This window comes from Macaca nemestrina, chromosome 13 (assembly GCF_043159975.1).
Source record: "Macaca nemestrina isolate mMacNem1 chromosome 13, mMacNem.hap1, whole genome shotgun sequence".
Lineage (NCBI taxonomy): Eukaryota > Metazoa > Chordata > Mammalia > Primates > Cercopithecidae > Macaca > Macaca nemestrina.
Window position 1 is genome coordinate 107,016,659 of NC_092137.1, and position 15,330 is coordinate 107,031,988.

Consider the following 15,330-nt stretch of genomic DNA (forward strand, 5'->3'; position numbering starts at 1 on the left):
CACTTCTACCAGGACAGGACAACCCAGCCTCCCAGGTCCCAGGAGGACTCAGCATGACCGAGGCCACCCAAGAGGAACCACCAGCCTATCCCTGAAAAAGCAAAGACACTTTGGGAAACAGAAGAGTGTCTTAAAAGATATCAACTTTGACTCAGAGATTTCAAGAAGACGCTCTATCCAAAAACCAAAGAAGAAGTGTCAAAGCTGTGGTAAATGTTTGAAAGAACAGCCACCTTGATCACATTTTGAGTAAATTGTGAATTCCCTCTCCCTGGCTCTTCCTCATTCTTCTGTATCCTCCCCATTTCTTTACTGAATTTATAGCAGACTGAATTTGGAAGTGGATTTGAATGTTTAAATATATGAGACACTCTTTGTTACTTTGGAATGTGTAAGGTATTAATATTCTTACATTTTGATTTTTTAAAGGTCCATAGAAAACTGCAAGTTTCATCAGGAAAAAAGTTATCTAGTTCTATTCAAAATAACATCTTACGGAAACTTTCAGGGTTTCACCAGACAAAATGTCCCAGGCTTTGGTTTTGCAGTTGGTGTCTACAGCTGAGCATAGTCCTTGAAGTAATCATGACTCAGGTTATTCAAAATAAACCCTTCAAGAATTGCAAACTCTCCTCTCAGCGCATGCCCTGTGACCTCCATGTCCCTCCATTACATCTGCTCAGAGTAAGGCCTAATGCAACTGACTCATGGGGGAACCACAGGCAGCAAATGGCCAGAGTTCATACAGAGGGATGAGTGCACTTCACCTGCAATGTGACTCAGCAGGCCAACAGATGCTATCAGGGAAGAGCACTAAAAATCAAAGGGTGGCTCGCTGCATCTCGGCATCTGTCCATGAGAAACATGATGCCGTGGTTATTTTGTGATTTTGGTGGTAGGCTGCTGGTCAGGTGTCTCCAAGCAAGTTGGTCAAAATGGAAACAGTTGTTTCTTTGAGCAGGCAGGGGTCAAGGCTGGTCTGGAAAAGGCCTAGGCAGCTGCACCCTCTTGAGCCACTGGCCAGCACCTGTGCCCTGTTTGGGGCTTTCCTCCGCCCCCAGGAGACCCTTCTCCATGCGGGTGCTGCGTGGCACCAGGCATGAGTGTGAAGCTCCTTCTGCCACAAGCACCCTCATTATTTGTGATTGTGCAAAAAGGGAAGTCTCTGCCAAGAAACTAACCAAATGTTAGTGCCTGTTCTCAGGACTTCCCATAACCCTGCTCTGCTTGGATTCCTTTCACCCACTTTGAAAGCAGCCAAAGGGTTAAGTCATCCTAGGTGCATCTCAAAGCATCTCAAAGCAGGGCTGCGAGCAGCAGGAGTTTGAGCTTTGTTGCATTTGCAAGTTGAGTGTGAGAAAAGACATTCAGGCACAGCTTATCTTTGAATACACACACAGGAGTATCAGGAGCAGTTAGAGATAAACAGCTGGCTGATAAGCGTGTGTAAAGATGCTCAACGTCATTGGTCATTAGGGACAGGCAAATCAAAACCACAGTGAGACTCTGCTTGACTCCCATTAGGATAGCAGCAATACAAAACAAACAAAACAGAAGATAATTAGTGTGGATGAGGATGTGGAAAAATTGGAAACTTCAGACATTGCCGTTGAGAATGGAAAATGGTACAGCTGTTTTGGAAAACAGTTTAATGTTTCCTTAAAAAGTTGAACAGAGAATTAGCACATGACCCAGCAATTCCATTTTAATGTTTGGACTCCAAAGAATTTAATGTTTAATGTTTGGACTCCAAGGACTCCGACAGAGACTAGTATGCCAATATTTATTGCAGCATTATTCACAATAGCTAAAAAAGTGTAAACAACTCAAGTGTCTGTTGGCAGATGAACAAAGTGTGGTAGGTACACACAATGGAATACTATTCAGCCATAAAAAAGAATCAAGTTCTTATATATGCTACAACGTGGATGAACCTTGAAAACATGCTAAGTGAAATAAGCCAGGTACAAAAGGACAAATATTGTATAAAAACACTTATATAAGGTACCTAGATTAGTCAAATTGGTTGAGACAGAAACTAGAATCGAGGTTGCCAGGGGCTGGGGAGAAGGGAGGATGGGGGGAGTTATTGGTTAACGGGTACAGAGTTTCAGTTTGAGGTGATGAAAAACATTTTGGAAATAGTGGTGCTGGTTGTACAACATTGTGAATGTACTTAATGCCACTGCATTGTATACTTAAAATAAATGGGTTAGGGGCATTTATGGATTTTCCTTTCATAGTAGGTCACTAAGAACATGGTGGGAGGAGAAGCCACTGCTTTTGTAGACCCCAACTACCCCAGAGCTTCATTCCTCACCAGGATGAATGACAGGATTCTGGACTAGCGCCACCTTGCCTGAGCCACCAGGGCATCCGGGGGATCCCTGTAAGCAGGGTCAGGGTGAGCACCCAGGTTCCACAGGGCTCTGTCCTGGGCAGGCCAGCAGATGCAGTGATTGCAGATCCTCCTTGTACAAATGGAACAGGCACGTGCATTTGCAGCACACCCAGAACTCCTGGTCACTAGTGTACTTTGAAGGATCAGTTGTCTCCCAGGCAGGGAAGGTCCCCCAGATATAAAATACTCACCCATTTAGAGGAATGACAACAGCAAAGGAAACTATATTCTGCTAATTTACTGGTAAGAGAGGAAAAACTCTGTCATGCATACACAGACAGGGGCTCTGCCAAAAGAGAGAGGCAGCAGATACAGATATTAGCAAATGACTGTCCTCCCCAGAAGAAACACACCGGCCAGGAACCGCCCTCACACCTGTAATCCCAGCACTCTGGGAGGCCAGGTGGTAGGATGGCTTCAGATCAAGAGTTTGAGACCAGCCTGGGCAACATGGCAGACTCCGTCTCTACAAAAAATGAAAAAAAAAAAAAATAGCTCAGTGTGGTAGCACACACCTGTAGTCCCAGATATTCCAGGGGCTAACCAGGAGGATCTCTTGAGCCCAGGAGATGGAGGCTGCAGTGAGCTATGATCCTACCATTACGCTCCAGCCAGGGCAACAAAGCAAGACCCCATCTCTTTTAAAAAAAAAATAGAATGAAAAAATGAAAAGAAAAAAGAAACACACCATTTCACCTGCTTGAAGGCCAGTGCTTCTCTTTGTTGCGCCCCATGACACTATACCCAGGCCACTGCCAGGGACCCTGGGGCGCTTATAGTGGCTTACTGAAGGCTAGACAGTATCCCTTGGCAGTTCCAGTTAGGATTTTATCATCATGAGAAAGAGGCGTCAGCTCGCTCAATGGAGCAAACTGGAAGGTAATGAGGGGCTCAGGGAACTTGTCCTGGGAAGGCAGGAAGCACAATCCTGTCTCATGGCAGAGGCCATCAGTCCAGGGTCCCAGCTGGACCTGCTGACCCTCTGTCCCTGTCTCACTCATTGAAGATGCCGCCCCTTGGGTGGGGGCCTGTGAGCCAGGGTTACGTCACCTACCCTACCCTGTGTGACCACAGGCAAGGATAGACAGGATTTCACTTCCTAGACTTCCACGATGGAGGCCAGGCACTAAGATTATTCTGCCACCGACACCAAACACAGTGGGGGAAAAGCCATCCCCAAAAGGAAACTGGGGGCCAATAGGCAGGGGTGGATGTGGGGCACCCCAAAAACCAACACACAGCCACCGACCCCATCAGCTATGATTTACATCCATGCCCCTCCTGGACCAAATCCCACTGCCCTGGGCATCAACGGGCAGGGCCCACACAGGCTTCATCGATGTCTCCTATCCAGGAAGCGGAGGGTCTGTTTGTGCATCTGGAATAGCTGGTGCCTAGTAGAAAGTCAGTGCGGTTTTGGCTTTGGTAGAGCAGCCCAGGCTCTCTCTGCATTCCCACAAATCGAGGCAGCTCTGCTATGTTACTCTCATGGTTTTGGCAGCTTTGGCTGCAGGTCCTCCTGAGGCCGGGAGACTGCTGGGGCATATCAGTTGTTGGGGGCTGTGCTTCCCCAGGGCAGACGCATGGAGAGGCTCTGGGGCAGAGTGACCTCGGAAGTTCGGTGATGTCACCCCTTCTCATGCAGCTAATCACTGGGTCAGGAAACGACTCTCCTGGCATGAACCTGTTCCTGGTCTCAGCAACCTGCACATTGTGCTGGTGCCAGGTCAAAGGCAGGGCAGGAAGCCAAGGGATGGGGCAGGCCTGGGGGGCAGAGAAGGGCAGGTAGGTGGTATGTGGGAGGCAGGTGAGGGTGGAACATGCGTATTTACCCAGGCAAGGGTCCAGCCAGGCTCGCAATCAGGAGAGGGAGAGAAGAGGCTGACTCCAAGCCAAACCCTTCACTGAAGGAAATGCACCAACATTCAGAGGGTTCTTGTTTAGTAGATGAACAAGCAGCCAATCATTGGCTTTCCCCAAGGCAGGGACATAAGGCCGGTGAGCAGCTGAGCCAGGATTTGAACAGGAGTTTTGAACAGCAGTCCCCCTTGGTGAGGCAGAACCAGATGAGGATATGAATGGGGATGGGTTAGGATGCTAAGGAAGGGTGGGCTTGCTTGCAATGGGGAGAGGCCTTACTGAGAATGAAGAATTGAGAGTGGGGATTGCTCCCCCAGGGGGAATGGTTTCAGCTGCCTGAGTTTTTATCTCACCCCTTCTTACCTTCTCCTGCAATGACTGACCAACTTCCACTTCAAAGAGATCTTTGATTATGACTCCATGATATCAGTAAGCCTTCAAGTCAGTGAATTTACCTTCTAATGGTGGTTGGAACTCAAAGCCAGTTCACAGCTTGACCTGCATACATCAAGCAGGAGGGTGACTATCAGATGTGTCATCATGCGGGAGGAGAATTTGTTCAAGTAGGGAGACAGGACCTCAGGAATGGGCCTCTTGAACGTCTGTAGGTGCCTGAGGCTGGAAGCCACACCTGGCCTCTGGCCTTCAGGACAATCCTCAAGAAGGGATTAGGATGAGCCCACCTGGTTCTCGGTTGACTGATTGGTTAAAAATGTGAACACCAAATATGAATTTGCTTTGTTTTTATCAATTGATTCTATTTGGGGTGGGGGAGAAGGAGAAACATTTTAAAAGTTAAAATAAAAACCTAGTGCTACATTGCCAATTTGAAGATGAAGTAATAAAGAACTATCCTGGGAGGGAGAATCATTTCTGATGAGGTTAACATTACAAACAAAGCGTTATGCATTTTTAACTCTCAGTGGCTAATATTGGGAAAGTGTCTGGTGGTCCTTGGGGTTTAGAGTGCTGTCTGAAACCTAGAGCTGCCTGGTTGTGGCCAGTTTTTGTTTTTAACCACGAATTAAGCTTGGATCATTCAGAACAGACTGACTAACTCATCAGGGAAGCAAACTCCACACGCCCAGAGTAGTCTTGAGTCTTCAGTCCTGGGTCTCAGCTTCATTCTGTGTTTCTCAGGCACTCACACCCCCGTGGGGTTGGTTCTCCAAACAAGCCCTTACGGAAACCAGACCAGATGTAGGGATTAAAGATCCCAAATTTCAGCAAAGTTAAATAATAATAATAGACATAAAACAACCAACCAACACCAAAAGACGTAGGTGTGAACTGTGCTAATCCCAGCAGTGGAGAGGAACAGACCTTTGGTGATGGCCCTGATGGATGGAGGACAATGGAATGCTCTAAACACAAGGCCTCAGGGAGCAACCTAGGTCGTCCTCATCAGAGCCTGCTCTAGTTTGGGATCCAGCAGGAACCTCAAGAGCCTCCTTCACTTTGGGGGAGATGACCGAGACTCAGAGCCCCCAAGCACACCTGGGGACAGTCCCCACTCTTCCCTGTGGTGGATCTGAGGCATTTCTATACTGCTGTTTGGGAGAGCATCCCAGATCTAGTGCCCTGGCTGGGGTGGATGAAGCCAGGGCACTCTGGCTGGTAGAGGCAGGAGATGAGGTCAGCCAGGCCCCGAATGACCCCGCATTGATGGGATGGAGAATGGATACTTTCTTTCAAGGTGCTCAAATGCCCCACATCACTTCTGTGAAAACCCAAACACAGGAACCACCCCTCTCAGCCGCTACAGGCCAGAAATGAAAATTACTGCAATCCCCAGGGGCCTGGGAAGACCTCTGCTGATATTCCCTCTGACCACTGTGACGGTGCCCCCTTGGGCTGCCTCCCCCACCGCCTATGAAGAGCGTTCCAGCCCCAGGCTCCCAGCGCCTGCTCCCCTGCCCCCATCACTCCACGCCCCAGGGACCTAAAGTAGAAAAGCTTAGTTTTCTCCCTGTTTGGGTGCAGTTGGGATGATTTTTAATACATTCCTTTTTTGCTCTGCATCAACTTCAAATGTCTCAAGATGTCCTGAGGGCAAAAGAGCTGATTTAGCTCTCAGATTAGAAGACAGTGGCCTAACGCCTCACTCATTTTGAAATACTGACATTAACGGGGAAAATTACTCAAGCTCTCCTGTTACTTCCTGTGCTTAATTAAGTGGCTCTGCAGGTGACTCACTCCCTTATTTTTCAGAATGACATCAGACTTATTTTCCATTTTAATAGCCTGGTTACTTCATTGATTTTTTTAAAAATCCAATTTCACTTTCTAGTGAGATTTCTTTATCTGATTTTTTTCTCCACACTAGGAAATGCTAGGAAACTCTCATAGTGGTAAAACTTCAACTTATGAATGCCTCAATTTTTTTTTTTTGAGTCCAGAGCCCCAAATCAGAATTTAAAGAAGAAATTAGAGGTGTAATCTTTATTTGCTAATTACCTAAGTAATTTCACAAAGTGTTGGAGTTGTTAATATTATTAACTCTTCCTGAGAAGAGGCCCCTGGGGCCACCAAATGTGTACTTTGTCTTTGAGGTGGGTCTGTGTCCCTGCAAGAAGCCACATCTGGCTCTCAGCACCCTCCACACCCACAGAAATGCCTCCACCTTTGTCACTTTCTCCATCCATTTGAGAAGGAGGATTCCAAACTCAAGCTTGTTTTGAGCTCATTCAGTATGCATCGGGTGGTGATAACATGTATTAATCTGGAGGTCATTTTTTCTTGCAGTTTGGTAAATTCTGTTGTCTGAAGGGAGACGTGAGAATTGCTCATATACTATGCTTTGCACTCATAGGTTTGTGAAGCAGCAGATGCAAAGGTTTCACATGGTGCTTGGCATTTATTTATTGTTTATTTGTTTTTGTTTTGGTTTTGGTTTGTTTGTTGGGTGTCTGGGCTGGCGAGGTGAACTTCATTTTCTGCTCTATCTGAGGGGTTTTCCTCCATTCAGCCCTGACTCAGTTTCCCCATAGGAGCCACACCGGTGAGGGCAGGGAGAGGGTGCTGGTTCTGAGTCAACTTTGCATGGAAGGCCCGGCAGACCATGCTCATTACTTAGAGCCAGCAGCATTGGGAAACTCCGGCACAGACCTGCTAGACAGCTCCCCATGGTGCCCTAGCCTTCTCTCCCGACAGGAGTGGCCAGGACAGGGAGCAGAAGGTGACCGCCGTACTGCCCAGAGCTCTTCCCTCCGGAGGCTCAGCGAAACTAGAGAAACTCAGTGGACACACTACAAGACTTCAGAGATAGTTTTAGTAAATCCAGGAAGAATCAAAGATATAAAATATGCAGTAGGCTCTCACTAAATGTTAATTTTCTTCCTTTTTTAATATTTGCATTGTGATAGTTAAATTAATGACTGCACAACGGGAAGAATACACACCCTAATGATTTTTTCCCTATAATAAAGGTGTCCACTATTTTCTGTCTACCTTCTTGAATGTCCTGCTTCCTCTAAAGAACTGAGAAGACTGATTCGACACTAACATCCATTTGAAGAAAAGCTACATCATGATAAAATTTGGCGTGGGCTATTCTTTCAAAAAGTTCTTTCTGAACCATCAACTGTGACCATAAATTGCACTAGGCAGGAGGTGGTGCTGGAGGGACAAAGAAATGCCAACCAGTCGCTGCACTGGAGTTGCCAGCGATCACACGGGAAGGTCACTAGTCCAGAGAGATGGGTAGGACAGAGACGGGAGCACATCAGAGGAGCCCAGACGCTAGTGCACGGGTTAAGTAGTATCTTACACATCTGGTTAAGATCACCTCAAATTGCTGTGGGGCTCCATAGCTCTCTACAGCCCAGTTCCAAGCTTCTGCTCTCACTGGATTAGTGCCACGGATACATGGTCCTCTGCATTAGCTGGGCTCTCTATCTTGGGTGACATCAAACCTAGAGATGGACTCTAGCCCCTCACTGATAACCTCATAAAAACTCAGTTTCAGATTTTTTTTGTGTGGATGGAACAGACTTTACCGAATGGTGGGTGAATGGTGGGTGAATGGTGGGTAAGGGGGTACCTGGTATTAAGTGAATAAATATGGGGGGAGTTAGTCGCAGGACTTCACATTGAGATTTAGAGTCTGGCGTCTTTGTTCTTGGAAGTCTTCAGCTCTTGCCCGATCCCTGAGGATCTTCCCCCGGATGACTGATCTTGTATCATCGCCCTCCCTCCCCGAGGGAGCAACGCAGAGTGGCCCGGGTCCACTCTCATGACGCCTCCGTTAATCTCCCCGGCTCAGGGAACTTCCAGCCCTGCCCACAGCAGTGGATGCCTTCAGTGCATCTCAGTCTTCCACCCCCAAAAGCTGTGGGGATGGTGGTGGGGGATCTCTGTGCGGGATCACCCCTTTCCTAATACCCCTTGTCCCAGGAGATGGGAGGATGGAGACATGGCCATTGTGGGAATGAGGTGGCAGGCTTCTCAGGACATGAGCTGTGTTGCTCTGCCTCCTTGGGCCTCATGGCCCCTGTTCTCCCTGCTGAAGTCGATGTTCTGGTGGACCAGACTGTCCCTTGGCCCAGTTCCTGGAATACCAAGTAATTAGGTGATCATCAGGGCAGCGGAGGCCAGCCTCTGATATTCTGCAGCATCTTACTCGCTCTTGGGGCCTCTGTCTAATGGGGCCACATTGCCCTTTCTTTGCACAGCTGGCTTTGTGCTTGCTACTAATTGTTTTTTAAACTGAGCAATCCATTGTTTAGAGATCACACATAAGTGGGAAATTATAAAGAAAAACAAGTGGATGGCCAACATAAAAATCAGGATGGTTGCTGGCCCTGGTGAGGAAGGGAGGAAGACACCATGTGGGAGAAGCACAGGACCCTTTTGTAAGATGCTGGTTTTTTGTTTTATTTTGTTTTGTTTAGCCTTGGATGTGGATACTCAAATGTTCTTCTTATGATTATTCTTTAAACTGTTCAGCTACATTTTATACAGTCTTCTGTATGTGTGATGCATTTTATAATATGAGTGGTATATTTCACAATCCAAATCACTTTTAAGAAGCTCTTTTGCCATGGCTAACTCTAGTTTGCCATTTCCCGGGGGCCGACCAGCCTGTCGGAGCATGGGGAGGACCCGAATCTGCCCCTGGCACTGTCTCTCCTGCCCTCCACGACATGCTCAGGTCACATCCTGTCCTGCTTTCCATTGCCTGTGGCCATTATCACTTGCCAACATTCTGAACATCCCACTGCCTTCAACCCTTCCCACTTGTTCAGCACAATATGGAAACTGAAAAAAAAGAAAAAAAAAAAAAAAACATGAGTTGCAGAGATCCCTGCTTCCAGAGGGAATCCATCTCCATTGTGAGTCTGTTCGGAAAGGCAGGAGTGCTTTCTGATGTAGGGCGCTTATCACTTTAGCACACAGAGGGCTGCGTAATGGCCTAGAAAGAGCCTGAGCTTTGGAATCACAGAGCCTGGGTCTGCTCAGCTCTATCCCTTATGGGCGGTGTGGAAGGTTCTTCCCTCCCTGCTTTCCCTGACTAGGCTTAACTTCCCCCCTGAGCCCAGGACCCTTGTTACTCTTGTGCCCCAACCTTCAAGTCATCTTTCCACCACCTTCCTTCTGCAGCTTTCTCAGGTCATCCGCCCCATGGAGGTCCCCGTTCAGTCCTACCTTGGCCTTGCCTTTCCCCCGCCTGTAACCTTGGTGAACTTTTCACAAGAGTCTACGCAGTCTTCTTGTAAGCAGATTAATGCCAAGGAAAAGTCTTGGTGAATGCATGTCCCACCTACCACCTCCAACCTTACACAACTGGCTGGGGCAGTGGGTGCCAAGAATACCTCATGGCCCTTCGGACCCTGAACCTGCTATGGGTCCCACTGGCCAGACACGTGCTTTCTCTTTGGAAGTGCTTGTCTCAAACGTAGACACATTGAACCAAACCAATGGGTGTGGGCTATTGGAAGGGGTGCACAGATTCATTTGTTGGTTGCAGCAAATGCTTGGTTTGGCAAATGCTTGAGGGCCTTCTGGCTGGAATTGCTCCCCTGCATGTCTGCGGATGTCTCGTGAGGATCTCAGCTCAGGTAGGAGAGGACAGGGGCTATTGGTCAAGCTTTCCCAGGCCACCCCATTCCCTTCTTCCATGCAAGGCAGCATGGTATGAATGCTTCAGATGGGCCTGGGTGCAAATCCTGCCCTTGCCGCTTTCTCACTGTGTGATCTAGGGGAAGTTGCTCAGCCTGTCTGAGCCTCAGTTTCTTGAAGCGTCAAATGAGGATGGCAATCTCTGTTTCTCAGGGTAAGCAAGGAGCTTAAATGAGAAAATTGAGGTAACCCGTGGGCACAGCACAGGGCACTTTGTGAGCAATCAGTAGGCGTGGCTCCTTTCTCCTCCCCTCTGCCTTTCTCTCCCCGCTTACCCCTGTAAAGTAGCTTCACCTCTCAGAAAGCAGCCAAGATTGTCCAGTGTCCCCCTCATTCCCAAGACCCCCACTGGCCCCTCACCCAGTGGCCTCTCAGGGAACTCCCCCGTCCTCAGAAGTCCTATCCCAGCAGAGATGGAATCCACGTAGCTGGCCCTTTCTTCCACACGACCCTGCCAGCGCAACCCTTCCCCGTATGATTACAATTTGTTTCTGGTTGTTTACCATGAGAAACTCACTGAAGCAACGAAGGCTTCCTAGGTGCTTCTGAGGAAGCAAGGTAAATTTTAGAACTTTGGTTTAAAAAAAGTGCTGCTCTGTGCAGAGAAGCCCGAGGAGAGAGCCCCGATGGTAAGGAAGCACAGGGACCCAGCTGCAGGGCTGGTGGAGGGCTCCTTTCGCAGACCCCTGAGCTTGGAGCACAGATGGCCAGCACACAGGTGAAATGTGATCGTCTATGGGGCTGTGTTTTCTGCGCCAGGAAGAAAGAGTCAACGACTTAATTATTTGGTCATGGTTTTGTACAAAGCCTGAGAGGAGGAAAAAGGTTCCTTTTTGAATAATAGACAGGAATTGCAGCCTGAAGGGAGCTTGCTCAGGGTGGGCGGGGCTGCGGCTGTCCCATTGACATCAGAGAGGTGCCGCTGTCTCGAAGCCTCCGCCCTCCTCTGACTGGCTCCTGGCCCCAGCTCCTGCACTACTGTGGCCTTTTGGCTCAGGCACATCCTTCCTGGAGACTGGAACTCATCCCCCGACATCACCTTCACAGCCAGGGGGCCACCCAGGCAACGCAAGCCTCCATCTGGGGAGGCCAGCCATCTCCAGGAAAGTTGGGGACCAAGAGAATCGTGTGACTTTAGACTCTTGGTAGATGCTGCCTGACCCTGGGCTGCCTGGGGCACTGCATCCCTGGTGCCTGGCACTGTGCCTGGCACACAGTAGGGTTATTGTCTCTGAGTAGCTGGCTGAGTGTAAGTCAGAGCTGGGAGGCACTGTGGGCTTTCAAAGTCAAGGTAACGTGGCTCATTAGGGACAGTGCTTGAAACATTTCAGTGGGGATTCGCCATTCAGTCAATAGATTTTGGTTAAGCATGTATTATGTGCCTGCCACTGTGTTAGGAGCTAAGAGTACAGTCAGGAACAAAAGAGCATTCAGTGTACTCCAGACAGATGTTAAACAAACACATAGAAGCCAAATTATGTACAGTGCTAAGAGGAATGGCATCCAGGCCAGGGCAGGGTTCTCCCAGGTGGTGGCATTTTCGGATGAGTAGCACTGGCCACGTGGAGAAGTGAGAAGAGGGTCTCAGGCGAGGGAGGGAGCAGCTTGTGCAAAGGCCCTGGGGAGGCCTGCACTGCAGGAACTGGGGGAAGGGAAGTGTGGTAAGAGGTGAGCAGGAGAAGGACCTGATGGTGAGGATATCACAGTCTGATTTTCATTTTTTAAAGGACACTTTGGCTCCTGCAAAGGTGGGAGGGGAGAAGAGGGGCATGGGTGGGTCCATGGGTGATGACTGCAGGGGATAGTGGCTTGTGGTGCCCTGTCACTCACCAGATCAGTGACTGTGGCAAACAACTGGCCTCCCCAGCCTCAGCTTCCTCCATGTGACTTGGGGACACATGCTTCACAGCACTGTTGTGGGGTGTATATTCTTGCAAGGGGCTGGTGCTGGGAGGGAACCAACACTGCCACTCTTCCCACGCACACCATCCTATGCTCTTCCCACGCACACCATCCTACGCTCTTCCCACGCACACCATCCTATGCTCTTCCCATGCACACCATCCTACGCTCTTCCCACACACACCATCCTATGCTCTTCCCATGCACACCATCCTATACTCTTCCCATGTACACCTTCCTATATTCTTCCCACGCACATCATCCTATGCTCTTCCCACGCACACCATCCTATGCTCTTCCCACACACACCATCCTATGCTCTTCCCATGCACACCATCCTATACTCTTCCCATGCACACCTTCCTATATTCTTCCCATGTACACCATCCTATGCTCTTCCCACGCACATCATCCTATGCTCTTCCCATGCACACTATCCTATACTCTTCCCATGCACACCATCCTATACTCTTCCCATGCACACCATCCTACGCTCTTCCCACGCACACCATCCTATATTCTTCCCACGCACACCATCCTACACTCTTCCCACGCAAACCATCCTATATTCTTCCCACGCACACCATCCTACGCTCTTCCCACGCACACCATCCTATGCTCTTCCCACGCACACCATCCTTTGCTCTTCCCATGCACACCTTCCTATACTCTTCCCATGCACACCTTCCTATACTCTTCCCACGCACACCATCCTATGCTCTTCCAACGCACACCATCCTATACTCTTCCCATGCACACCATCCTATATTCTTCCCATGTACACCATCCTATGCTCTTCCCATGCACACTATCCTATACTCTTCCCATGCACACCATCCTATGCTCTTCCCATGCACACCATCCTATGCTCTTCCCATGCACACCATCCTATGCTCTTCCCATGCACACCATCCTACACTCTTCCCATGCACACCATCCTATGCTCTTCCCATGCACATCATCCTACGCTCTTCCCATGCACACCATCCTATGCTCTTCCCATGCACACCATCCTATATTCTTCCCATGCACACCATCCTATGCTCTTCCCATGCACACCATCCTATACTCTTCCCATGCACACCTTCCTATATTCTTCCCATGCACACCATCCTATACTCTTCCCATGCACACCATCCTATATTCTTCCCATGCACACCATCCTATGCTCTTCCCACACACACCATCCTATATTCTTCCCATGCACACCATCCTATGCTCTTCCCATGCACACCATCCTACACTCTTCCCATGAACACCATCCTATGCTTCCAGTGGGAATATTCACAACCTGGGAAAGCTAGACTTTACACACTGGCTTTTCTTCTTGTTTTAAGGTAGAGAGAAATTCTTAATTGTAATGTGGTCACGTGTGTCAGCCTTTTGTCCCTTGGTTTGTGCTTTTTGAGTCTTCCCCAAGAAGTCCCTCCTTCTCACCATGTGATCATAAAGGTGTTCTCTCCTGACTGGAAAGTTTCACTTTTCTACTTAGGTCCTTGAGCCATCTGGAATTTGTGTCTGATTCTGTGAAGTCCAGCTCTCCTACTGCCTGGCTGGGAGATTTGGAGCAAGTCGGGCTCCCTGTGTCCCCAGCTAACAGATGAGAAGATTAATTAGGCCATCTGTGCAGCATCTTCGTCACCTACAGGTGCAAACATTCAGTATTCCTTGCTGCAGCCTGTGACCAGGGTGATAGTCCAGTTGGCGTGATAATAAAATAATCCCACCGACTTCCATGCTGCAAAAACGCAGCCACACTGACACAGTATTGGCTGTCCTCCCCAGCTCTCTTCCAGAAACAAAACAAAGCACCCCAGAGCGGGTTTCCCAAGGCCCACTCATGGCCAGAACTTTGCTTTAAATCATTCCCCTTTGACAGTTTAGTTTTAACTGTACTGCATGTACCCAAACCAAGGATGGGAGGAGAAGCCTCAGTAACTAGAATTGTTATTAAACCATGTATTCAACTCCACTGGCATTTCTGGAAACCTCTACCTAAAGGACGTTTAACTTGTCTATTAAAATATTTCAGACTTGCCCTGAAGGAGGCTCCAAGAAGTGCCACAACTTTGCAGGTTAGTGACCACCCAGATGGAAATGTGTCTCTGGAAGCAAGTGGCTGGTGTTAGAAACACACACACACACACACACACACACACTCTCCCATAAAATCCAGTCTTCAGTGTTCACTCTGATTATTATAATAATCACTAAGGATGTGAGACTCTGTATTTAGTCAGTTCTCTAAGTAGGACCCAGCCCTGCTGTAAGAGCACATGGGAGGGATCTGTGAAGACCCCATAGAGGAGGGAGAGCCTGACTGAGGGGAGCCAGCCTTCACAGGGGTCCCGGTGGGGATGCAGGCAAGAAACTCAGCCCAAGCTCATCTAAGGTGGAAGGTATGCATCTGAGCAAGATACAGGGGCAGGGAGGGGTGGTGTCCTACAGTTCTCAAGGGCCTGAGGAGACCAGGAGCAAAGGTGTCTGCCCATCAGGTCCCCAGGTCCTACCAAGGCAGAGACCAGCTGGTCTCTCTGTCCCAGTAGAAAATTCCTCTGGAGAGGGAATCGGATTGGCTTGAGATCTGTGATTAATTTTATGTGTCAACTTAACTGGGCCATCAAGTCCCCAGATATTTGGTTAAACATTATTCTAAACAGGAGGCCGGTACAGTTGCTCACGCCTGTCATCCCAGGACTTTGGGAGGCCGAGATGGGCAGATCACAAGGTCAAGAGTTCAAGACCAGCCTGGCCAACACGGTGAAAACCCGTCTCTACTAAAAATATAAAAATTAGCTGGGAGTGGTGGCGGGTGCCTGTAGTCCCAGCTACTCAGGAGGCTGAGGCAGGAGAATGGCATGAACCCGGGAGGCAGAGCTTGCAGTGAGCCGAGGTTGTGCCACTGCACTCCAGCCTGGGTGACAGAGCAAGACTCTGTCTCAATAAATAAATAAATAAATAAATAAATAAATAAATAAATAAAGGTTTTCTGGATGAGATTACCATTTGAATGGTAATGGTCTGGGTCAAGCAGATTGCTACTGTGG

General features: G+C 48.7%; 1 protein-coding gene across 16 annotated transcripts in view; it reads left to right on the plus strand.

The window, feature by feature from the left end:
• Positions 1-15,330, plus strand: part of LOC105471806 (myb-like protein A) — a 504,277-nt gene that overhangs the window by 357,172 nt on the left and 131,775 nt on the right. The window contains exon 4 of one of the 16 annotated variants that reach the window (XR_011612002.1): positions 13-9,171. The exons of the other annotated variants lie outside the window; for them this stretch is intronic. The gene's annotated coding sequence lies outside the window, so the exon portion shown is untranslated. Of the gene's footprint in view, positions 1-12; positions 9,172-15,330 lie in introns of those variants that run through there. 16 annotated transcript variants of the gene reach the window in all.